Source organism: Rhinoderma darwinii, chromosome 4, assembly GCF_050947455.1.
Source record: "Rhinoderma darwinii isolate aRhiDar2 chromosome 4, aRhiDar2.hap1, whole genome shotgun sequence".
NCBI lineage: Eukaryota > Metazoa > Chordata > Amphibia > Anura > Rhinodermatidae > Rhinoderma > Rhinoderma darwinii.
Window position 1 is genome coordinate 357620367 of NC_134690.1, and position 27979 is coordinate 357648345.

Here is a 27979-nt window from a genome sequence, read left to right on the forward strand (position 1 = left end):
AATCCATGACTACACCTGAAGTATGTGTCCAATTGTGGAAGATCACATTATTAATATCCCATTCCTCATTGCCTCTAAGGGGATATGTTGACACCTGTAAAAGGGGGTGGGGTAATAGCGTGGTTCACTGGTTAGTGTCACCCACTGTTACTACCTCCTTTATAATCAGGGTCGCTAGGGTTATGCCTAGTTCCCCTACCTTTCTCTTGTATTAATGTTACTCTAATTTCTTTTGCTGCTACTTAAGGGAATAAGACCGTACAGTAAATAAAGGTAATATTTATTAACATACAGTAATCACTCTCATATATAAAATACAGTAACTAATCACAATACAGTATAAACACGGTATTACAATCCTAATATATACCGCCACCCACTTACCTAAACATACATAGAAGTTACGTTACAATACACATAAGTTACTTGTAATTCTCACACACTCACTATCTCTGTCCCACTCCCTCCTAATATTACTGTCCCTGTACGCTAAGGGTTAATCAGGTAAAGGATTAACAATGGCAAGGGTTAAAATTTGAAGGGTTAACCAGGGACTCAGGGGTGCCAAGGGTTACTCAAGGCAGCAAGGGTTAAATTAGGGACTCAGGGGTGGCAAGGGTTACTCAGGGAACTCAGGGCAGAAAGGGTTAACTTAGGCACTCAGGGGAAGCAAGGGTTACTCAGGGACTCAGAGCAGCAAGGGTTAACTTAGGGACTCAGGGGAAGCAAGGGTTACTCGGGGAACTCAGGGCAGCAAGGGTTAACTTAGGGACTCAGAGAAAGCAAGGGTTACTCAGGGACTCAGGGCAGCAAGGGTTAACTTAGGGACTCAGGGGAAGCAAAGGTTACTCAGGGAACTCAGGGCAGCAAGGGTTAACTTAGGGACTCAGGTGGAAGCAAGGGTTGCTCAGGGACTCTGGGCAGCAAGGGTTAACTTAGGGACAGCAAGGGTTACAGCAAGGATTACTCAGGGACAGAAATGGGTTTACTCAGGGACAAACAGGGAGAGAGGGAGAGGTAAAGTGTAGCTATGGCTACACTGATACTTAGCGTTTTCGTTGGTGGAGCAGGGGAGCAGAGGCAGGAGCCAGAGCAGGGCAGGAGCAGGTCATTGGTGGTGTGGTGAAGTCCCAGCTGGAGAGGTGACTTTCATTGGTGGTGTGGTTGTAGGTCCCAGCTAGCTTCCGCTGCTGAACATACATAGAAGTTACGTTACAATACACATAAGTTACTTGTAATTCTCACACACTCACTATCTCTGTCCCACTCCCTCCTAATATTACTGTCCCTGTACGCTAAGGGTTAATCAGGTAAAGGATTAACAATGGCAAGGGTTAAAATTTGAAGGGTTAACCAGGGACTCAGGGGTGCCAAGGGTTACTCAAGGCAGCAAGGGTTAAATTAGGGACTCAGGGGAAGCAAAGGTTACTCAGGGAACTCAGGGCAGCAAGGGTTAACTTAGGGACTCAGGTGGAAGCAAGGGTTGCTCAGGGACTCTGGGCAGCAAGGGTTAACTTAGGGACAGCAAGGGTTACAGCAAGGATTACTCAGGGACAGAAATGGGTTTACTCAGGGACAAACAGGGAGAGAGGGAGAGGTAAAGTGTAGCTATGGCTACACTGATACTTAGCGTTTTCGTTGGTGGAGCAGGGGAGCAGAGGCAGGAGCCAGAGCAGGGCAGGAGCAGGTCATTGGTGGTGTGGTGAAGTCCCAGCTGGAGAGGTGACTTTCATTGGTGGTGTGGTTGTAGGTCCCAGCTAGCTTCCGCTGCTGAACATACCGACGCAAGGCTATTTAACACTGCCAATACGCTCGCAGCGGGGGACGAGTGGCGCTCACCCCCGGCTAACATGGGTCGGCAAGGAGATCAAACAGTATCTCCTGTCTCCATGGTTTCCAAACAAAGCAGGGCAATGCTAATTGTCCTGCTTTGTTTACAACTGTATCTATGACTGGGGCTGTGTTTCTACAGCCCTGGCTCATGAGTCATATATATATATATATATATATATATATATATATATATATATTTATATATACAGTGAAGGAAATAAGTATTTGATCCCTTGCTGATTTTGTAAGTTTGCCCACTGTCAAAGTCATGAATGGTCTAGAATTCTTAGGCTAGGTTAATTTTACCAGTGAGAGATAGATTATCTAAAAAAACAAAAACAGAAAATCACATAGTCAAAATTATATATATTTATTTGCATTGTGCACAGAGAAATAAGTATTTGATCCCCTACCAACCATTAAGAGTTCAGCCTCCTCCAGACCAGTTACACGCTCCAAATCAACTTGGTGCCTGCATTAAAGACAGCTGTCTTAAATGGTCACCTGTATAAAAGACTCCTGTCCACAGACTCAATTAATCAGTCTGACTCTAACCTCTACAACATAGGCAAGAACAAAGAGCTTTCTAAGGATGTCAGGGACAAGATCATAGACCTGCACAAGGCTGGAATGGGCTACAAAACCATAAGTAAGACGCTGGGTGAGAAGGAGACAACTGTTGGTGCAACAGTAAGAAAATGGAAGACATACAAAATGACTGTCAATCGACATCGATCTGGGGCTCCATGCAAAATCTCACCTCGTGGGGTATCCTTGATCCTGGGGAAGGTGAGAGCTCAGCCGAAAACTACACGGGGGGAACTTGTTAATGATCTCAAGGCAGCTGGGACCACAGTCACCAAGAAAACCATTGGTAACACATTACGCCGTAATGGATTAAAATCCTGCAGTGCCCGCAAGGTCCCCCTGCTCAAGAAGGCACATGTACAGGCCCGTCTGAAGTTTGCAAATGAACATCTGGATGATTCTGAGAGTGATTGGGAGAAGGTGCTGTGGTCAGATGAGACTAAAATTCAGCTCTTTGGCATTAACTCAACTCGCCGTGTTTGGAGGAAGAGAAATGCTGCCTATGGCCCAAAGAACACCGTCCCCACTGTCAAGCATGGAGGTGGAAACATTATGTTTTGGGGGTGTTTCTCTGCTAAGGGCACAGGACTACTTCACCGCATCAATGGGAGAATGGATGGAGCCATGTACCGTCAAATCCTGAGTGACAACCTCCTTCCCTCCACCAGGACATTAAAAATGGCTCGTGGCTGGGCCTTCCAGCACGACAATGACCCGAAACATACAGCCAAGGCAACAAAGGAGTGGCTCAAAAAGAAGCACATTAAGGTCATGGAGTGGCCTAGCCAGTTTCCAGACCTTAATCCCGTCGAAAACTTATGGAGGGTGCTGAAGATCCGAGTTGCCAAGCGACAGTCTCGAAATCGTAATAATTTACAGATGATCTGCAAAGAGGAGTGGACAGAAATTCGAGCTAACATGTGTGCAAACCTCATCATCAACTACAAAAAACGTCTGACTGTTGTGCTTGCCATCAAGGGTTTTGCCACCAAGTATTAAGTCTTGTTTGCCAAAGGGATCAAATACTTATTTCTCTGTGCACAATGCAAATAAATATATATAATTTTGACTATGTGATTTTCTGTTTTTTTTTTTTAGATAATCTATCTCTCACTGGTAAAATTAACCTAGCCTAAAAATTCTAGACTGTTCATGTCTTTGACAGTGGGCAAACTTACAAAATCAGCAAGGGATCAAATACTTATTTCCTTCACTGTGTATATATATATATATATATATATATATACATATATACACACACATATATATATATATATATATATATATATAGAGAAAGATATAGAGCGCAGTAACGGCACCAGGACTTCAAGATAGATGAAAGCAAAAGTGGATTTATTTCACCTCAACACAGCAACGTTTCGGTTCAACAGGAACCTTTCTCAAGCCAAGGTTGAGAAAGGTTCCTGTTGAACCGAAACGTTGCTGTGTTGAGGTGAAATAAATCCACTTTTGCTTTCATCTATCTTGAAGTCCTGGTGCCGTTACTGCGCTCTATATCTTTCTCTATTGGATTTTGGGGAATTGATTCACCCCCAGGTAACGTGCACATGGCCTGATTTGTTATAGCATTGGAGTGCTGTGTTCATCTACTCTGGACTGTATATATATATATATACTTTTATATATATATATATATATATATATATATATATATATATATATATATACATATACACAATATATATATATATATATATATATATATATATATATAGAATCACTTCCCTTTACAACACCAAAAGCCTATGACATGTCAGACGTTTGTTGTACGTTTAGTTACCATTTAATTTAGGCTTTGATTTTATTTCATGGCATCCATTGATTCTTCACCATCCTTCATCTCATCGCTGAATATACTCAGGATAAACGTACCAGTGAATTGTTTAGTTAACAGTCTAGCAAGCCATTCATGTGACGTAAGCATTGCACTAATCTGTTTGGCTGTGCTCATTGTTAACCTATTATTTCTGTTTTATTCACATCACAAAACATTTTCCTGTGAACAGTAAAGAAAAATTCAGACTTTCTGATAAGTCTGATGACTCATTACTCGAGTTTTATGTTTGTGAGAAAATGTATGAGACCAACGTGATTACACAAATTATACAAATATTTACATCTATTTATGTGACAAGTGTTTTTATTTCCAATGCAATATTGGAGTCTTCCCTTATGAATTTTTTGGGTTTGAAGATTTAATTTCTTTTATCTTTTTACTATTGCATTTTTCCTATGAGAAAACAACTTTATCTTTTTAGTAATGCTCACATTAGCTAGAGAAAATACCAGATTAGTCTAACAGGTACAAATATGGTGCATCGCTGGGAGGTGATGTTCGAAGAGGGAAGATTGGGAGAATCATCCTAGCGGGAGTCTAATACCTCTCATTCTGAGCTGCAGCTGAGCCCCATTTGACTGACAGGCAGACGAAAGCCGAAAGAGTAGTTCACATCCCAAAACTGCTGGCATGTAGGTCTGATGGAGATTTATTTCAGGATAATTAGCAGTGAATAGATTGAGTTTAAGGAACTGTGTAAAATTACCTATTCTCTAGCAGAAGCTCAATGAAGGAATAAGACGTCTGGAAAAGTAAAGCCAGAAATTTAGAAAGGCATTGCCATTTTTTGCTTTATTTCCAGTTACTTCTCCAATGAGAAAAGAACGAGTTGTTTGAGCTCGAAGCTTATAGTGAAAATATCCATCCACTAAATGAGAATTTCACTAATTAGATTTTCTTTAAGCACCTGTTCTTGTAATACCAGATGATAGATGTTTGTACCTCTAGGTTTTGCAGTTCCCCTCTACAAATGAAAGATTGCCTCACAAGGCTATTTGTCTCATAAGCTAAACAAGAAGTTTCAGTGTCAAACCCTCAGGCTAACTAGTCTCCCATGCATTTCTTCAAGGAAGGAAGGAAGATCTGGCATTGTACTGTTTATTGCAGAAAGGATATTGCACCTCCAGTGTGGTCGCAGATAACATAAATACTGAATACATGGCATTTTTAAAATGGAAAACTTCTCCTTTTTTCTGCTCCGCTGTCATTCCCCTGACAAACCACAACCATAAAAATGTGAAACACTTGTTATACACAGACACTAATGACACACAATGCAAATTTTCTAACTAAAATTCACATATTTGAAATAAATGTATTACTAATGTTTTATGAAAACAGCAATGTACTGGCTTTAGGTTAGCAGGAAAGAAAAATACAAATAGAGCTTAATTCCGCAATATGTGGCTCAATATATGTTTATTGCTTCATAATTATTAAATTATGCAGGCACTTTTTGTTCTGGGCACTGAAATAAGTGTCTAATTTACTTGTATTAGACTATGTTCACGCTGCGCTTGGGCTCTATGCTCCACCCTAACCATAACCCAACGTGCCCAAAGACAACCATCATCCAAACATGTGCCAATAGTATATCCTATTTACCTGATATAAGTCTATATACATTTTTAAAGAGTGTTTTGAAAAGTATAGTTGACTATGCTTTTCAATATAAGGGGATTCTGCAAAAAAAATGTTGAGAACAAATTGTATACTGCGCGATATATTTTTTTTTACAATGGCTCCAATGGCAGACATTTGCAACTGTATAGGTATACAAGTTGCAGAAATACTGTATGTGCAACCTGTGCAGCTGCACAGGGGACAAACGTTAAAAAAAAAAATATTAATACTACTGTTAGGGTCCTTTTACACCTAGATAGATCGTTGATCGGCGCTCGTTTGATCCTTTCACAAGGAGCTATGTATGGGGATAAGCGATCGTCCCGATGCATTTCCATCATGTCAGCAGCACATCTCCCTTTTTACACAGGGAAATTTGCTGTAACAATGATAATATTTTGTGCTACATAAACTATACAAGCAGCCAATGAATGGGCATTTAAACAGGGCAATGATCGGGAACAAGCTCTCACATGAACGCTCGTTTGCCCAATCATTGGCCCGAGTAAAAGGGCCTTTAGATCACATGTTAGGGATTATGCTCATTCCTCATTCATGTTTCCCAATTACTGTTAGATTGACATACTAGTGAGGGATGTTCTGGAGAGCCAATAATGAGGTGCCCTATGTCTGACTCCTAGCTGTTATCAAACCTGCAGCTGGAATACAAGGGGCCAGGGGCGTAACTAGGAAAGACAGGGCCCAATAGCAAACTTTTGACTGCCCCCCCTAGGTGCCACAGGCAGCCCCCCTTATAGATAGTTCCCCCTGTATATACTGCCGCCTGTAGACAATGTCACACCCCACTTGTAGATAGCACCCCCACCTCGCCCTTGTAGATGGTGTCATACAGCCCCCCTGTAGATATTTCCATAAAGCCCCCCTGTACATAGTGCCACACAGTCCCCCTTGTATATAGTGCCACACAGCCCCCCTTGTATATAGTGCCACACAGCCCCTCACCTTGTGTATAGTGCCACACAGCCCCCCTTGTTTATAGTGCCACACAGCTCTCCCCCCTTGTATATAATGCCACACAGCCCCCTCCCTTTTAGATAGTGCCACACAGCTCCCCTCGCTTGTATATAGTGCCACAAAGCCCCCCTCCCTTGTATATAGTGCCACACAGGCCCCTCCCATGTACATAGTGCTACACATCCCCCTTGTAGATAGTGCCACACAGCCCCCTCTAGATTGCACCACACACAGCCCCCTGTAGATAGTGCCACACACAGACCCCTGTTGACTGCGCCACACAGACCTACCCCCTTGTAAATAGAGCCATGCAGCCCCCTAGTATATCATGCCACACAGCTCCCCCTTGTATATAGTACCACCCTGCTCCCCCTTGTATATAGTGCCACCCTGCTCCCCCTTGCATATAGTGCCACACAGCCTCCCCTTGTATATAGTGCCAACCTGCAACCCCCGTGTATATAGTGCCACCCTGATCCCCTCTTGTATATAGTGCCTCCATGCTCCCCCTTGTATATAGTGTCACCCTACTCCCCCCAGGTATATAGTGCCACCCTGCTCTCCCACTTGTATATAGTGCCACCCTGCTCCCCCCTTGCATATAGTGCCACCCTGCTCCCCCTTGTATATAGTTCCACACTGATCCCCCTGTATATTGCCACACAGCCCCCCTAAAAAAATATATATTTTACTTACCTTGCCTCGTTCACGCGATGGACAGAACGCTGCACATCCCCTGGGTGGGACGCATGCACAGTCCAGCATGATGCAGTATCTAAGCCATGCCCCTTTGTCAAGCAAGGCACAAAAAGTGTCTAAAACAGGTAATAGATGTAGTGCATGACATTTGAGCCAGACTTCTTGTGATTTTGAATAGTTAATCTGCCCCATTATTCTATTAAACCTATCGGTAAAGTCAACACCAGCTGTGGTTGTAACTTTACATTCTCGGTTATATTAGAAAAAGGCGCTCACTTGCTATAAAGCCCCTGAACCGGTGTGCTAAATAGTACCTATGAAAATGATGAGCAAGTGGTATTTCAGGAGAAAAGACCGATCCGTCAGTCAGTGACTCTTCTCCATTCAGTGCGATGGGCATTTTATTTCAGGACTGGGGAAGCAACATTCAATAACCCTACTATTCCTGTTGATAAATAGTAGACTACATATTCCCGTAATTAGTTTCAACCACATCTTCCTCTCTGATTCCCATAACTTTACAATGGAATAAAATCTGTTACATATAAAAGGATGAAGTTCCGAATCTTTCATATTTACTTTGGACAATAGCCATTCACAACCTGAAAGTTCAAACAAAAACTTGTCCCTAATCTACAGCATTTTCACTAGCTCTTATTTACTTCCGTACAGCAGCATGGGTAATAACTGCATATTACTCATTAATAAATCTGCCCAACCCTATTAGTAAACACAGACATATTTCCCAACATTTTACTGGAAATATCAGATTAGCATGGTCGTCCTGTACCAACATGAATGTGAGGGTCAGGTAGATCAAACAAGTTAAATTAAGGACAACATATACAAATAATAAAAGCAATCATAGGGACAAGTATGTATAGGAAAGGGTGCAGCACACAACTTGTTTTATAGGGATATTTCCTCTGTCCTTGTATTACATCACCACTCAATGTTATGAGACTCATTTATAATCCAACAACACTAACATGTTTTAGGGTTTGTGGGTTTTTCCAGCTCCTATGAATTTAATTCTATGAACAGTAGTATACTCTTCATCATTTCCAATATTTGTGTACAGATGGAAACTATATATTTCATTGCCATTAATAGCAAGATGTGAAGGTTTTTTTGTAGATCTGATGCATATACTTGTATTAAAAAGGACCCGTCACCTTTCCTGACATGTTTTTTTTAGTAAATATTTGTATTCTCAATAAAATAACGATTCTAAAATATTTTTTATTGGAACTCTGTGTTGTACCATTCCTTAGTTATTCCTCCTATAAATGTATTAATTATGATGATTCAGGAAAAAGGACCACGGGCGCTGCCCTCTGGCGTGGTCATAGCAAAAACCTAAAACAAGGGAGTATAGTGAGCAATGTGATAACAAGAAAATTGCTCACCTTAGAGAATGGATACCAGTAGGTATCACAAAAGCAAGAAGCTGCAGCCAGGTCCGTACACATGCAAAAATGTTTTGCTGTCAAGGTAAATAATTATGATGATTCAGGAAAAAGGACCACCGGCGCTGCCCTCTGGCGTGGTCATAGCAAAAACCATGTGGCGCCGTGTCTCCTTTTTATCTTCCTAATTTCCTATAAATGTAGGAATAAATTGACAACTGGGTGTTACTTACACTGTCCAATCAGGGCTCACAGTCCCAAACTCTGTAAGTGCAAAGCACTTTGAAAAGAGGAATAATAACACCCTGTTGTAAATGTATTAATACATTTCTAGGAGGAATAATAGTGGGACAGCACAAAACAGAGTTCTAAGAAAAGATGTTCCAGATTTGTATGGGGAATACAAGTATTCACTAATACAGACATATCAGGAGAGCTTAGAGGTCCTCTTTAAAGAGGCTCTGTCACCAGATTTTGCAACCCCTATCTGCTATTGCAGCAGATAGGCGCTGCAATGTAGATTACAGTAACGTTTTTATTTTTAAAAAACGAGCATTTTTGGCCAAGTTATGACCATTTTTGTAATTATGCAAATGAGGCTTGCAAAAGTCCAAGTGGGTGTGTTTAAAAGTAAAAGTCCAAGTGGGCGTGTATTATGTGCGTACATCGGGGCGTTTTTAATACTTTCACTAGCTGGGCGCTCTGAAGAGAAGTAACATCCTCTTCTCTTCAGAACGCCCAGCTTCTGACAGTGCAGATCTGTGACGTCACTCACAGGTCCTGCATCGTGACGGCCACATCGGCACCAGAGGCTACAGTTGATTCTGCAGCAGCATCAGCGTTTGCAGGTAAGTCGATCTTACCTGCAAACGCTGATGCTGCTGCAGAATCAACTGTAGCCTCTGGTGCCGATGTGGCCGTCACGATGCAGGACCTGTGAGTGACGTCACAGATCTGCACTGTCAGAAGCTGGGCGTTCTGAAGAGAAGAGGATGTTACTTCTCTTCAGAGCACCCAGCTAGTGAAAGTATTAAAAACGCCCCGATGTACGCACATAATACACGCCCACTTGGACTTTTACTTTTAAACACACCCACTTGGACTTTTGCAAGCCTCATTTGCATAATTACAAAAATGGTCATAACTTGGCCAAAAATGCTCGTTTTTTAAAAATAAAAACGTTACTGTAATCTACATTGCAGCGCCTATCTGCTGCAATAGCAGATAGGGGTTGCAAAATCTGGTGACAGAGCCTCTTTAAGCAACTGTGATAATTTTTTTGCTTTCTGAAAATTAAACAATATTGAACAACTGTATTTCTGCACTCCATAAATTACCATTATTGATGACATAGTGCTTGAAAAGGAAAAGCTGTGGGCCCGGCTCACCCTACAGCTTTTACATGCATCATAAACTCTGCTGTAATCAATGCAAACACAGATCATATCATCAATAAGGACGTAGGTAGGTTTTTGAATTAACCCATAAAATTTATCAACCCTGGTAGCTGGTGATCTGCTCCTCAAAGTCGGATGGGGTGGACTTCTGCTTAAAGGGTTTATCCGTGGACCAAAAATTGCATTGCAATAATATATTTATGTGAAACTAAGTAACTTACTAATGTACTTTAATTAAAAATTCTGTACTAAATGGTTCAGTTAAAACTTCATGAATTATTCACTAAGTGCTGGAGCTTTTCTAATAGTGATGACGCTCCGACACGGCCCCACGTGATTGAGCTCTTGCTTCATGTGCTGTTCGTGAACATGACAGCAAGGGGCTGTCACATTGCCTATTGCTTGAGTCCCGAGCAGAGTATCAGCTAGCTCTTTGCTCGGAACTCCGCACTGCTCCCGACATCCATATTTGGACAATTCAGGGGTTTCCTATCGCTGGGGTACCCGAGCAAAGCATCTGCTGATGCTCTGCCTGGGGACTCCCCAACTTCTGCCGATGTCACTGTCACATATATGGACAGTGACGTCGGCAGCAGTACTGGAGTCCCCAGGCAGAGCATCAGCTGATGCTTTGCTTGGGGACTCCAGTAGTGCTGACGAAACGAAGCCGAAACGCATGTCGGGGCAGGGCGCCAATCTTGAGATCTAGCAGCATGGGTTAGTATGTTACTCTCTATCTCAGATTTCCTTTGAATCATTTGCATTGAGTCAATTGATTAAATAAAATATTTATATTTTATATTTGACTTATAGACTCAGCGGTCTCTCGTTTTGGTATTAAGTAGCTAGTGAACTGACTGGCAGAGAGGAGAGGGAAAAGGTGGATTAACTGGGCAGTGGAGTTAAGGTTGAATTATAGAGGTGCAAGTGTGTTCGAGGGTAGACCGCAGAGGAGGATGTTGCAGGAACCTAGGCAGGATATAATGAGGGCCTGTACTAGCATTTTTGTTGAGTCAAGAATGAGGAGAAAGGAAATTCGAAAAATCTTTCACTTTCCCAGTAACTTTGTATTGGCTGCAGATATTTTTAATCTACCACTGATTTATAAAAATTAGTTTGTGCTTAAGAATCTTTCGCGTACATGGGTATTGTATGTGTCAAATTCTTCTTCATAACAGAAAAGACTGATTTATTTCTCTTAAGATACAGAAACAGTGAGGATCCTACAGCTGCTATCTCAAGTCATACTAAAAGGGTCAGCAAGGAATTGCTAATTCTGCAGTTCTCTAATATAACATGCAAAGTAAAGATAGTTTGGCCAATTTTTCTTGAAAGTTAGAGATTATATTGGAAGTCTAGTTAAAGAAAATCCATAGTCCCTCTTAGAGATGAGCGAACTTATCAAAAGTTCGGTTCGGCTAGTTCGCCGAATTTCACAAAAAAGTTCGGTTCGGACCGAACTAGTTCTGACCGAACCTGTCACTTCCGTGCGCCGAGCATGCTACTGTCCGGGGTGCTGATAGAGTTAATGGGCTGCACTAACTCTTTCAGCAACCTTCACAGTACATGCTCGGCGCGCGGAAAATACAATTTAAATGTAATAAAAAAATAAAAATTATACGTTCGTACTTACTTTCCTCCTGTCCGGCCTCCAGCGATGACGTTTCATCCCTTTCGCCGCTGCAGCCAATCACAGGCTGTAGTGGCGGTCACGCACGTCAGGATGACGCTTCATCCCACGTGACCGCCTCTGCAGCCAATCACAGGCTGCAGCGGCGACATGGATGAAACGTCATCGCTGGACAGGAGGAAAGTAAGTATGAACGTATTATTTTTATTTTTTGGCATATATGTATATATGTATGTATGTTGTCATGTATGTATGTATATCTGTGCATGTATGTTGGCATGTATGTATATATGTGCATGTTTGTATGTATATTTGCATGTATGTATGTATGTTTGCATGTATGTATTTTTGCATGTATGTTGTCATGTATGTATGTATGTATGTATGTATGTTGTCATGTATGTATGCATATATGTGCATGTGTGTATGTATATTTGTATGTATGTATGTTTGCATGAATGTATGTATGTATGTTTGCATGTATGTGTGTTTGCATGAATGTATGTTTGCATGTATGTATGTATGTATGTATGCATGTTTGTATGTATATTTGCATGTGTGTATATATATATATATATATATATATATGTATGTATGTATGTTGTCATGTATGTATATATGTGCATGTGTGTATGTATGTATATTTGCATGTATGTATGTTGTCATGTATGTATGTATATATGTGCATGTATGTTGGCATGTATGTTGGCATGTTTGTATGTATATTTGCATGTATATATGTTTGCATGTGTGTATGTATGTTTGCATGTATGTATGTATGTTGTCATGTATGTATGTATGTATATATGTGCATGTATGTATGTTTGCATGTATTTATGTTTGCATGTATATTTGTGCATGCTTGTATATATGTATCTTTGCATGTTTGTTTGTATGTATGTTTTCATGTGTGTGTGTATGCATGTATGTATGATAGTTTGCATGTATATATGTGTGTATGTTTGCATGTATGTATATTTGCATGTATATATGTGCATGCTTGTATGTATGTTTGTATATATGTCTGTATGGCCATGTATGATACTGTCTGCTGGCGCCCTGTATCTAAGTCAACTTCGCGGCAGGCTTCTATACATGGTATAACAGTCAGTATCACACATTAAACTGAATCTAAGCCTACGACATGTTTTATTAAATTTTTTTTTTTTCACAGGTTTGGTGTTTGGACTACGTCGGTTTCGAGGACTACTTAGATTACGTTTTTTTTTCTACAATAAAATGGTTAATGAGTGTTGTGTTGGGGGTGCTTTATTTCAATAAAATATTTTATCTATATCTTTGTCTTTTTCTTTTCAAATTTTATTACTACCACTTTAGTAATGGCCGCTGTCTGAGTGACAACATCCATTACTAAGGCGAGGCTTAGTGTTAGCCGGTGCAGAGGCTAACACTAACCACCATTATTACCCCGGTACCCACCACCACCAGGGGTGCCGGGAAGAGCCAGGTACGATCCAGTACCCGACCATCTGTTGTGATGGTCGGGCTCTGGGGCGGCCGCAGGCTGGTATTATGAGGCTGGGAAGGGCCAAAAACAGTGGACCTTCCCACCCTTGTAATGCTAGGCTGCTGCTGCTGTGTTGTATCTGGCTGGTTATAAAAGTGGGGGGGACCCCACGTCATTTTTTTAAATTATTTATTTATTTCAATATTTTTTTTTAAAAAAGACATGGGGTTCCACCCAATTTATCATAACCAGCCACATACAACACAGTGTTATTAGCCTGGGAATGGACAAAACCAGTGGCCCTTCCCACCAATGTAATGCCAGACTGCTGCGGCCTTGTATATGGCTGGTTATTAAAAATGTGGGGGACCCGTCTATTGCTAAATTTGTTAAATTCAAAAAAAAAAACGACGTGGGGGTCCCCCCCCATTTTTATAACTAGCCCGACACAACACAGCAGCAGCAGCCTAGCATTACAAGGGTGGGAAGGTCCACTGATTTTGGCCCTTCCCAGCCTCATAATACCAGCCTACGGCCGCCCCAGTACCCGACCATCACAACAGATGGTCGGGTACTGGATCGTACCAAGCTCTTCCCGGCACCCCTGGTGGTGGTGGGTACCGGGGTAATAATGGGTGGTTAGTGCTAGCCTCTGCACCGGCTAACACTAAGTACCGCCTTAATAATGGACGCTGTCAATCAGCCAACTGCCATTATCTAGGCACTAATAAAGTTTAAAAAAAAACACAAAGACAATTCTTTTTTATTGAAATAAGAAATCCCCAACAAAACCCTCGTTAACCATTTTATTAAAATTTGAAAAAACGTAGATCTACGCAGTAGTCCAACGAATTGAAGATGTAGTCCAATCGGTACATCAAAATCTGCAACAACATAAAAAAACTGTTATCAATGTGAACAATACCAATACTTCTACTCACCTACACACATATATACACGCACACACAAACAAACAACCATACACAGACACACACATATATACACAAACACAACAAGATATACACACACACACACACACACACACACACACACACACACACATAAACAGATAAACACACACACATATACACAAACTCACACATATACAAACAAAAACACACATATCCAAACACACACACACACACACAGTTATACACACACATACACGAACACATATACACAAACACATATACAAACAAAAACACACATACCCAAACACACATATACACAAACACATATACACAAACACACCCATATATACACACAAACACACACCCATATACACACATATACACAAACACACACATATACAAAAACACACACAAACATCTACACACAAACATATACACAAATACACCCATATATACACAAACATATACACAAACACATATACACAAACACACCCATATATATACACACACACACACACACATATACACAAACACACATATAAAAACAAAAACAGACAAAGTCACATACCCAAACACACATATATACACAAACACACACATACACAAACACGGTTTCTTTTAAATGCTGCTGGGGAACCCGCTCGATCCACTATATAAGGCTGCGCTACAGTGCAGCATTTAAAAGAAACAGGATCCTGACCTGTCCATAGAGTTTAAGGCAGCACAGAGTATTTCAGGAGATGAGCATGCAGATTCAGTGCTGCTGTGAACTCTGCTCTTACCATTACGTAGTTCTCAGTCTGTTACCTCTCCTCCACTCCTGTCCTCCAGAACACCTTCACATGATTGGCAAGTCACCACGTAATGGTAAGAGCAGAGTTCACAGCAGCACAGAGTATTTCAGGAGATGAGCGTGCAGATCTTGTGCGGGGTGGTGACTTGCCAATCATGTGAAGGTGTTATTGAGGACAGGAGTGGAGGAGAGGTAAAAGACTGAGCTACGTAATGGTAAGAGCAGAGTTCACAGCAGCACTGAATCTGCACGCTCCTCTCCTGAAATACTCTGTGCTGCTGTGAACTCTGTTCTTACCATTACGTAGCTCAGTCTGTTACATCTCCTCCACTCCTGTCCTCTATAACACGTTCACATGATTGGCAAGTCACCACCACGCACAAGATCCGCACGCTCATCTCCTGAAATACTCTGTGCTGCCTTAAACTCTGTGGACAGGTCAGGATCCTGTTTCTTTTAAATGCTGCACTGTAGCGCAGCCTTATATAGTGGATCGAGCGGGTTCCCTAGCAGCATTTAAAAGAAACAGGATCCTGACCTGTCCACAGAATTTAAGGCAGCACAGAGTATTTCAGGAGATGAGCACGGGCAGCCGTTCGTTTTTCCGAGCCGTGCTCCCATTATGCACACGACCGTAAAAACACCCGTTATTGCGGGTCGTAATTACGACCCGCAATAACGGGCTCATAGACTTCTGTTACCCACGGGTACCTTTCCGTTTTCTCACTGGAAGGTGCCCGTGCCGTTAAAAAAATAGAACATGTTCTATTTTTCTATTTTACGGGCCGTGCTGCTATAATTATAATGACAGCACGGTTCGCAAAAGCGGCCGGCTGCCCGTGGCCGGCCGGCCGTGCTCGTAGTTACGAGTCGTAATTACGAGCACGGCCCGTAAAATAAAAAAATAGAACATGTTCTATCTTTTTAACGGCACGGGCACCTTCCCATGAGAAAACGGGAAGGTATCCGTGGCTAACAGAAGTCTATGGGCCCGCTATTTCGGGTCGTAATTACGACCCGTGATAACGGGTGTTTTTATGGTCGTGTGCATGAGGCCCTGTAATGACGGGTGGCTACATGTGTGCACCCGTCATTACGGCAGCGTTGCTAGGCGACGTCAGTAAGGGTATGTGCACACACACTAATTACGTCCGTAATTGACGGACGTATTTCGGCCGCAAGTACTGGACCGAACACACTGCAGGGAGCCGGGCTCCTAGCATCATACTTATGTACGATGCTAGGAGTCCCTGCCTCTCCGTGGAACTACTGTCCCGTACTGAAAACATGATTACAGTACGGGACAGTTGTCCTGCAGAGAGGCAGGGACTCCTAGCATCGTACATAACTATGATGCTAGGAGCCCGGCTCCCTGCACTGTGTTCGGTCCGGTACTTGCGGCCAAAATACGTCCGTCAATTACGGACGTAATTAGTGTGTGTGCACATACCCTAAATAGTCACTGTCCAGGGTGCTGAAAGAGTTAACTGATCGGCAGTAACTGTTTCAGTACCCTGGACAGTGACTACCGATCACAGTACCTGTAAAAAAAAAGACGTTCATACTTACCGGGAACTCCCTGCTTCCTCCAGTCCGGTCTCCTGGCCGTTGCCTTGGTGACGCGTCCCTCTCGACATCTGGCCCGACATTCCTTGATGACGATGCAGCCCATGTGAGTGCTGCAGCCAATCACAGGCTGCCGCGGCCTCTGCAGCCAATCACAGGCTGCAGAGGCCTCTGCAGCCAATCACAGGCTGCCACGTCAGAAAAGGTCGGACTGGAGGAAGAAGAGGGACTCGTCACCAAGACAACGACCGGGTACGTATGAAATGCTTTTTATTTTATTTTTAATCAGCAGCCTCTTTTCTCTATCAGTGATTGATAGAGACAAGTGGCTGCCGATTTGTATAATGTTTTTGACTGGGTTCGGTCAAAACGGGTTCGGCCGAACCCGGTGAAGTTCGGATTCCCTGCGAACCGAACTTTTCCGGAAGTTCGGACCGAAACCGGGTTCGGTTGTCCCGGTTCGCTCATCTCTAGTCCCTCTGTCCAAAAATAACCTATTGGTTTTACTTATGATTTTTTTTTTTATGTGTGTGGGGGGGGGGGGTGTAGTATAGGTCTAAAAGTAGTTTATTTTTGATCTTCAGATTTATTGCACATATTGATACTGAGAGTACAATTCATTGTTTTCATTTCTCAAATTTCTAACCACTGCACCAACCAACCTCCTCCGCCAGGGACAATCCTCTGTGACATGGACGTCATGAACCCATTTAAAAATCTCTTATCAAAATCCACAAAAATTACTACCTGTCACTTTTTGTCTCCGTAGTCTCACCCATATCTGCTTTTACACCTACAATGAAACTTTATTTCTGTACATGGGATGGTCCAAAGCCCTTTAACTGGCACATGTGATGACTCTATGGTACACATGCCCTTGCTTTAACCTATGAACACGATGATCTTGTCTTCTTTATCTGTGTAAAGTCCGTGGTCACTGACCAGGAACTCCTCTCATCCTGTCGACGCCTTTCTCTCCTGAGATGCCAGCACATGCGGCCATCTGTCCCGCAGTGACCACTAGGGTGCACACGCGAGCTCAGTCCAGTCTTAAAGAGCCAGAGCGCACACATGTGTGAGATTGAGCTGATTGCTCACAGATAACCCTGGACTATAAGAAGGGCCCTGCCCCTTCCTTCATTGCCTGAGCGTTGTTCGTTCCTACCCGTGTTAGTCTTGCAAATGGTCCCTTAAAGAGGCTCTGTCACCAGATTTTGCAACCCCTATCTGCTATTGCAGCAGATAGGCGCTGCAATGTAGATTACAGTAACGTTTTTATTTTTAAAAAACGAGCATTTTTGGCCAAGTTATGAACATTTTCGTATTTATGCAAATGAGGCTTGCAAAAGTACAACTGGGCGTGTTGAAAAGTAAAAGTACAACTGGGCGTGTATTATGTGCGTACATCGGGAGCGTGTTTACTACTTTTACTAGCTGGGCGTTGTGTATAGAAGTGTCATCCACTTCTCTTCACAACGCCCAGCTTCTGGCAGTGCAGACACAGCCGTGTTCTCCAGAGATCACGCTGTGACGTCACTCACAGGTCCTGCATCGTGTCGGCACCAGAGGCTACAGATGATTATGCAGCAGCATCGGCGTTTGCAGGTAAGTCGATGTAGCTACTTACCTGCAAATGCTGATGCTGCTGCAGAATCAACTGTAGCCTCTGGTGCCGACACGATGCAGGACCTGTGAGTGACGTCACAGATCTGCACTGCCAGAAGCTGGGCGTTCTGAAGAGAAGTGGATGATACTTCTCATCAGAACGGCCAGCTAGTAAAAGTAGTAAACACGCCCCGATGTACGCACATAATACACGCCCAGTTGTACTTTTACTTTTCAACACGCCCAGTTGTACTTTTGCAAGCCTCATTTGCATAAATACGAAAATGGTCATAACTTGGCCAAAAATGCTCGTTTTTTAAAAATAAAAACGTTACTGTAATCTACATTGCAGCGCCTATCTGCTGCAATAGCAGATAGGGGTTGCAAAATCTGGTGACAGAGCCTCTTTAAGTGCTTTCCAGTTCCCAGTGTTTCCGTTCCTGCTTCCATCCCGTGCTACCGTGTTTCTGTGCTGTACAGAGTTGGAGTCGTGTTGTGTCGCCTACTACACCCGCTGTGTTTCACCGCACCTGTTGTCTACATGCTGCCGAGAGTCCCATCCGAGCCTAAACCATCGTTACTGTCTGCATTGCCACAGGTACCTTTATCCGAACTATAGACATTGACTGTACCCTTTTTGGCCAGCTGCTATCCCGCGGGCACTACGAATACCTGGTGATGCCATTCGGACTGTGTAACGCTCCCGAGGTCTTTCATGAATGCGTCAATTATACCTTTTGAGATATCCTCTATATCTGTGTTGTAGTTTATCTCGATGATATTTAGATTTTCTCCCCAGATCCGACGACCCGTCGGAGGCATGTCCGTCAAGTTCTACTGCGATTAAGGGAGAATCTCTTATATGCCAAGCTGGAGAAATGCATGTTCGAGAGCAAGTCTCTACCCTTCCTGGGCTACATTATCTCAGATCAAGGTGTCAAGATGGATCCTGAGAAGGTAAAGGCCATCCTGGAATGGCCATACCGTCAAGGCTTAAGGGCCATACAGCGTTTCTTGAGATTCGCCAACTTTTACCGGCAGTTCATCCCAAACTTCTTCTCACTAACAGCTTCCATCTCTACCCTCACCAAAAAAGGCATGAACGCCAAGGTGTGGACTCCAGAGGCAGAGGCCGCATTTCATAGTTTAAAGAGTGCCTTCCCGTGAGCCTCAATACTCCATCAGCCTGATGTATCGCTACAGTTTTCGTTGGAGGTGGACGCCTCCTCTGTTGGTGCTGGCGCACTTCTATTCCCGAGAGGTCCCAAAGGCAAGACAGTGGTATGTGGCTATTACTCCAAACTCTTCTCATCCACAGAGCGCAACTACTCGATTGGGGATCGGGAGTTACAGCCATCAAACTGGCCCTGGAGGTGTGGAGACACCTACTAGAGGGCACAGCTCATCCCATCCTGATATTCACTAACCACAAGAACCTCAGCTATCTCTAGATGGCCCAATGCCTGAACCCCCGTCACGCCAGGTGGTCGCTGTTCTTTGCCCGGTTCCAGTTTGAGCTCCACTACCGCCCTGCCGACAAGAATGTGAGGGCCGATACCTTGTCCAGGTCGTTCGAGATAGAGGACACCATGGAGTTTCCACAAAATATCAGTGACCCATCCTGCATCATCTCTGTCAGCCATCTGCAAGTTAGAGACATCCCTCCGGGGAGGATTTTTTTTGCATCTGGCAGACAGAAGAAGAATCCTCTGTTGGGGATAAAGCTACAAACTCGCAGGTCACGTGGGTGTCCTTAAGAACCGAGACCTGATTGCCCGTCAGATCTGGTGGCCCACGCTGCCCAAAGACATCATGGACTTTGTCTCCTCCTGCACGATGTGCACAGCAAACAAAGTTGCTCACTCCGAACCGTCTGGCCTGCTCTAGCCGCTTCCTATGACCAATGCTCCCTGGCAGCATATTGCAATGGACTTCGTCACTGATCTGCCTCCCTCTGCTGGGTGCAGTACGGTCTGGGTGGTGATGGACCGATTCTCTAAGATGGCTCATTTTGTTCCGCTGACCGGTATACCTTCTGCTTCTCGACTGGCCAACCTCTTCATCCAACACATCTTCCGCCTGCACGGCTTACCTCTACATATCATGTCTGATCGTGGGGTTCAGTTCACCTCAAAGTTCTGGAGGGCCCTCTGTAAACTCCACAATATAAAGTTGGACTTTCCTCAGCCTACCACTCCCAGTCCAATGGCCAAGTTAAGAGGATTAGTCAGATCATGGAGAAATATTTACGACACTTCATCTCCAGGCAGCATGGTGACTGGGTGCAGCTTCTTCCTTTGCTGAGTTCTCGTATAATAACCATACTAGCGAGTCCACAAAGACCACATCATTCGCCATCGTTTATGGAAACACCCTCAAATTCCTCTCCGAGTGTCAGTTACGGTATGTCCCAGCTGACTCTGCTTTCAGGGACTTCCTTCAGATCTGGCAGCAGACCCGATCCTCTATTCTGCCGGCGGTCGACCACATGAAGCGAAAGGCAGACACAAGGAGAAGAGAGCCGCATCAGTTCCTTCCGGGTGCCAAGGTCTGGCTATCCTCAAGAAATATCTGGCTAAGGGTGCCGTCATGCAAATTCGCTCCCTGGTTCCTCGGATCCTTTGAGATCCTGCAGCGTATCAACCCGGTCTCTTATAAATTTCGGCTGCCCGCTATCTTCCGGATCCCTAACTCCTTTCACGTGTCTCTTCTGAAACCTGTGGTCCTGAACCGCTATTCTAAGAATATTAGCTCTGCAGTTGCTCCCAGTGGTTCTGCCGAGATATTTGAGCTTAAGGAGATCCTGGACACCAAAAAAGTAAGAGGAATAACCTTTTATTTAGTAGATTGGAGGGGGTTTGGTCCAGAGGGGAGGTCCTGGGAGCCAGAAGAGAATCTCAATGCTCCTGCTCTCATTACGAAGTTTATCTCTCGCTCTGGTCCCAAGAAGAGGGGGCGTAAGAAGGGGGATATTGTAATGTTCGCGGTCGCTGACCACGAACTCCTCTCATCCTGCCGACGCCTTTCTCTCCAGGGATGCCAGTACATGTGACCGTCCTGTCCCGCAGTGACCACTAGGGGGCACGCGCGAGCTCAGTCCAGTCTTAAAGAGCCAGCGTGCACACACGTGTGAGATTGAGCTGATTGCTCCCTGATCACCCTGGCCCTGCCCCTTCCTTCATTGCCTGAGTGTTGTTTGTTCCTACCCGTGTTAGTCTTGCAAATGGTCCCTTAAGTGTTTTCCAGTTCCCAGTGTTCCCATTCCTGCTACCTGTATTCTGCATCCTGTACTACCGTGTTCCTGTGCTGTGCATAGTTGGATTCGTGTTGTGTCGCCTACACCGCACCTGTTTTTGGCCTGCTGCCTTAGTTCCATCCAAGCCTAAACCATCATTACTGTCTTCTTTGCCACAGGTACCTTTATCCGTACTATATACATAGAATTTGTACCCTGTTTAGCCAGCTTGTATCCCGGTACGGACCAGTAGGTCCACATACCCAGAGATCATGACAATATGCTTAGAAAGTACCAATTAATTTTCTTTTTAGATAAAGGTCCCTTTTCTTGTTTCGTGACTCAGGACCACATCTTATATTCATGAAATTAGGATTTATCTTCCACTATCTATAAATACTAACTTGCCTATATATATTTCAAGGAACACACTAACTTTCTTAAATAGAGAAAGTCAATTGTTTACCTAGTTTGTGTCAAGCAGACATATATTTAGATCTTATACTAAATGGTATAGAACTGATCTCCTTAGAAGCAGGTTTTTAATTTGAAATGGTAAGAAAAAAAGATAGATAAAAGTGAATATTTTGCTTTCAAGGGTTCTCACGGTGCTTCAGCCATCTCCAATCTCCAAGAAACTGCTGAAGAATACTGCAACATAAGTACGTGCTCTTTTCTATTTCTGTTTTATAAGTCCAGGCTATTGAAAGAACGAGAAGAGGATCCTGTCCAGGTGTCCCTGCATGGCAAGATAATGGATGCAGATTGATATGATCTGAAGCTAGTGAGCATTAACATCTTTAGACATCACTCAGGCACACTATACAAGAGCTCTTACTAGCCCAATGGAAGACTAGGCAGGTGTTCTTATACAGAACAACAAAAATACAAAAAATAAATAAGAGCCAGAAAGGCTTTACAAGATATCCAGTTTGCACTATTGATTTAGTGAGTCCATTTTACAATGCCATGAGAGCTCGTATTTATTTTCTCAAGGTACATCTTTCTCCAAACTGAATTGCCTTTTGATTTTAAAAACAAGCTTTTGCATGGAGCTGAATCTTAACCGAGCACAGCTGCTAAGCTAACTGGACTCTGCTACCCACTGAGAGCTTTTGTACTAACGAATGAAGACAAGTGCTCTAGAATAAGCATAATTTCAATCATCCCTAAATATGCCACATGCCAATCAAAGAAATGCAGAGAGGTCCATAATTATAATCCATCCCTGCCAACAAATCTACATCAGGTTTTCCACAGCAAGCTTTCTATTGTCAGGTAAAATAAAAGACTTCTTTAGAGGTTGGTTTGTAATATTTATGAGAAATATGTAACGTGATCAGTTTCAGCCTTTTAGAGTAAAAATAATGCAAAAATGTTATCAGTGCATAACGTATAGTTTACAAGATCCTTTTCAGAAAGTATTGGAGATTGCTTAAGTAGCCATTGCCTAAATGTGATGCTGTTTTGGAATTGTCCCCTTGAACTGTCAGAGCAATTGAAATGTACTGGGCAGCTAGGCAGCCAACGGAATTTTACTTTCCACTTCCATGAGAATCTGTTATCAAATGGTAGGCCACAATTTACAGCAATTTTAATTTTGTAAATGGGTTTTAAACTATGGAATATTGAAAGTAGCAAAACTGTAACTCCAGACATGAACTTTAAAGGCTATGTATACGTTTGAAATATTATTATTTAAAAAAAAAAAATGTCTATCAGTTTGATTGGTGCAACTTTCAAAATACTTTTTATTAAAAATTATTTATATTTTTTGAGATACAGCTGCTTTGTATACTATATATATCTGTCATGTCCGCGGCACTGATGGGTTTAGTGTCAGCGGGTCCTGCGTGTCTCTGACATGCACGATCGAGCTGCTATCGATCACATCTAAGTTCATAACTAAAATTTGATAGATTATAAGTGGATCCTGCTTGTCAGAAACACGCAGGACCTGCTTTCACTGAACCCGTCAGTGCCGCGAAACTGACAGATTCAGGCCTTAGCGCACGATATGCTGCTCTGTATACAGTATACAAAACAGCTGTATCTCAAAAAGTAAAAATATTTTTTAATAAAAAGTATTTTGAAGATTGCACCAATCACAGTGATGAACACTTTTAATAAAAAAAATATATATTTCAAAGGTGTAGATAGCCTTTAAAATTTACTTCTGCCACCAAAAATAACCTTTAAAATGTAATAAAATCTCTAGCTCTATGCACATTGCTACCACTTATTTACATTCCATCCCCTAGTTGAAGCTACCTTCGCCCAGTAATGGGAGCTATCTTCCACAACTACTTCTGATATGAAAGGTCAGCCCCTCTGCCCTGTTCGCTCCCAGGTCCCCATTTAAATTATTGTCTGTGACCACAATAGTTAGGTCTGTTTGGAGGAAGTGATGTAATTTGATTGTCAGATTAAGAAAGGCAATGATATGGCAAGTTGTATCTGGTACATAAGTCAATTATTGTTTTGTCACTGAACTTACGTTTAAAAGGGGTTCTATGCTTTAAACAAACCTTTTTGATTAGTTAGTTGTTATTGGTTTGTATAATACAAAACAAAATAATGTGCAAGATCCTAAATACCAACCGATCCCCCTCCCTATACACTCGCCAGGTGAAGAGTAACCTCATATAAAGTCAATTATAACCTTCTCAAGGACTTTCAGGATTTTTTTTATACAATCAGCATAACCAGGGCCGCCATCAGGAATTTCTGGGCCCCATAGAGCCAAGGAGATTGAGCCCCCCTCCATTACTGGGGGTGGGTAATGAAAAGTGTGGCTCTCACATTTGTACACTATATTCAGTAACTCATTTTGTTACTGACATCGAGTTACAGTGAGCAAAACCATGGAGCAGTCGTTGACCAGTTGATACCTTTGATTTTATTGAATTCAGCCAAAACATTTCCCACTGTATGGCATACAATGGGATACGTCACCTCAGGAATGGCCCTGGTGAATCTCCTGAAGTCACTGTTCATAAATGGACAGCGACGTCAGGAGCTTTCCCTGGGCCAAAGTCCACGGGCAGAGTGCTTGTGATGCTCTGCCTGGGGACTCCGTCATTGGGAAGCTCCTGACATTACTGTCCATATAGTGTTGTCAGGAGCGGTATACGTTTTTTTTGTGGGATTTATTAGGATGGAATAGCAGAGTCTACTACGCTATTCCATCCTTAAAAAAAAAAGTATACCGAAGTATACCAACACGACGGAGACCAAAAGGACATAATGGAGCCCTATGAACACATTTATCATGTACTTCGGGAGCTTTTCCGACGTACAAGATAACACGTAAGACGAAAACACAATATGGAGGGCGCCTTAAGTAAAGGTGAAGCACTTGCGAGGATGCAAGGAGCACATTCAGACGACTGTGTGTCTCGTCCGTGTGACACACGGATTCATGTATTTCAATGGGGCCGTTCACATGACCGTTGTTTCAACGGAGCGTGTGAATGGTCCATGAAAACATAGGACATTTCCTATTTTCCTGCGTGTCATGCACACCTCCATAAACTCTAGTCTATGAGGGATCCGTGACAACGTGTCCGGCACAGTTGCACCTCGGACGTGAAAAACTGCAGTTTTTCATGTCCACGGTTAGCTACGCTCGTCTGACTGTAGCCTACGGCAGGTAAAATAGAGCCTATACTTACCATTCCACGCGTCTCTCTGACGTCCTGCAGCCCGGCCTCCTGGGATAACGTTTCATCCCATGTGACTGTGCCTGATATCGGCTGCAGCAGTCACATGGGATCAGTGGCGTAACTACCACGGTAGCAGCCGTAGTGGCTGCTACGGGTCCCGCAGCTTGAGGGGGTCCATGCCGCTAGCCGACACGCCCCCACCATATGTCCGGTGGCGCCGCTAGCAGCAGCAGTTATGGCTGCTACAGCTGTAGCAATGCTACTATGGGGCCTGCGCCAACGAGCCTCTAACATTTATGGGCCGGGCGACCTGGGCTCCCTCATGCCCGGGGGCTTTGCTAGCACTGGAGGGGGCCCCGGTGCTAGCGACAGCCACCCCCTCTTGCAGTATTTGTACCTGCATCTATAGCACACAGGTACAAATACATGCATTAGCGCTGAATGCCCAACCATTCGGCGCCTTACAATGACGCTGATTGACGGGGCAAAATTATCTTTCAACTATGCTAGCGGTGCGATGACGTCATCGCGCCGCTCCCGTGCTTTAAAGGCACTGATTGATGGGGCAAGTTATTCTGCCCTGCCAATCAGCGCCTTTGAATAACGCGTCGTTCAGCTCCAGCAGACCTGCTCAGAAGAAAGCAGAGCTTGGTTCTAGTGCTGTATTTATGTACTGAGGTTGGTTCTGGTATTGTATATATATGTACTGAGCTTGGTTCTGGGGATGTATATATCTATGAGCTTGGTTCTAGTGCTGTATTTATGTACTGAGCTTGGTTCTGGTGCTGTATATATGTCAGAGCTTGGTTCTAGTGCTGTATTAATGTACTGACCTTGGTTGTGGTACTGTATATCTGTACTGAGGTCTGATCTGGTGCTGTATTTATGTACTGAGCTTGGTTCTGGTGCGCTATATATGTATTGAGCTTGGTTTTGGAGCCATATATGTCAGAGCTTGGTTCTGGAGCTGTAATTATATAGAATATATTTATAATAACAAAATTGCAGGGCAGATGGAATTGTTCTCAATTCATTGTATATTTCATGGGAACCTGCTTGGTAGTTTTAACTCCTTGAACCGCCACCATGCGGTAATACATGACCTGACAATATTTCCAAATGTATGTTTTTTTCAGAGGCAGCAAAATCTTTAAAATCCACTTTTACAACGGCGCACACAATATGCTAATTACTCATTAAAGGGTCATGGGGCGGTGCTGCATACCGAAGAGTCACATAGTCCTGCCTCCAAACCCACCTTTCCGTGTTTGATGCACCATTGCCTTGTGGCACTATACACAAGGGGGGCTGTGTGGCACTATACACAATGGGAAGCTGTGTGGCACTATACACAAGGGGGAGCTGTGTGGCACTATACATAAGGGGGAGCTGTGTGGCGCTATACACAAGGGGGAGCTGTGTGGCGCTATAGACAAGGGGAGCTGTGTGGCACTATTTGGAATGGGGAGGGCTGTGGCTCTATCTACAGGGGGCTGTGTGTGGAACAATCTACAGGGGAATGTGTGTGTCACTATCTACTAAGGGGGGCTGTGTGGCACTATATACACGGGAGGGGGGCTGTGTGGCACTATATACAGTGGGAGCTGTATAGCGCTATATACAGGGGGGCTTTATGGCGATATCTACAGGGGTGTGTATGGCACTATCTACAAGGGAGAGGTGGCGGGTGCTATCTACAAGTTCGGTGTGACACTGTCTATAGGTGGGGCTGTATAGCACTATCTACAGGGGGGCTATATCGCACATTCTACAGGGGGCACTATCTATAAGGGGGGCTGCTTGTGGCACCGGGGGGGGGGCAGTCAAGAGTTTGCTATGGGGCCCAGTCTTTCCTAGTTACGCCCCTGCATGGGATAAAGCGTCATCCCTGGAGGCCGGGCTGGACGCAGAAGCACAGAGTTCTGGGTAAGTATAAGGTTGTTTTTTTTCCGAGTTGCAATTTTTTTGTGACAGAATCGCAACATCTGTTATTTGTTGCGGGTTTGTTTACCTCCCATTGAATTCAATGGAGAAAACCCCCAACAGAAAGCAGGAATTCTACAACATAAATAAAAAATGGATTAAAAAGCCACACTGCAGGTCAATTTTTTATGCAGCATGTGGATGAGATTTGTTCAAATCTCATCCACTCTGCTACTACTGTATTACGCTGCGGATTTTCCACAATGAAACATGGGAACTGACCCTTACAGATTTTGCTAAGGATTTGCAGCAAATTAACCCTTTGCATTGTAAAGGGTGAAATGCGTGGCAATTTTGCAACATAATAGGCATGTTGCTGATTTAACAATCAGCATGTAATGTCAGGATAGGGAGACAGACAGGTGAGCCCTAATCTACCCGCCACTCAGTCCCTGCCTACTTGCACAGCCCGTCCTAGGCGACGGCGTACAACTCGGCGACGGTCCCTACGCTCAATATGTGCACGACAGACAAACAAGACAAGGGAACACAAAAGCAAAGGAAAGTGAGGCAGTTGCCCACGGCAACACCGTGAGCAACAGAGTAGTGGATGAGCCGAATCAAACCAGGAGTGTACGTGGTAACAAATGCAGAGCAGGAGAATAGTCAGTCAAGCCAGGGTCAATATGAAGCAGAGGTCAATAGTAACAGCAGGAACAGCAGAGCCAGGAAACAGGAGAATCACAGGCAAAGGACAAGCAGCAAATGAAGGTATAAGTGGAGCTAGAACCGTCTGTCCAG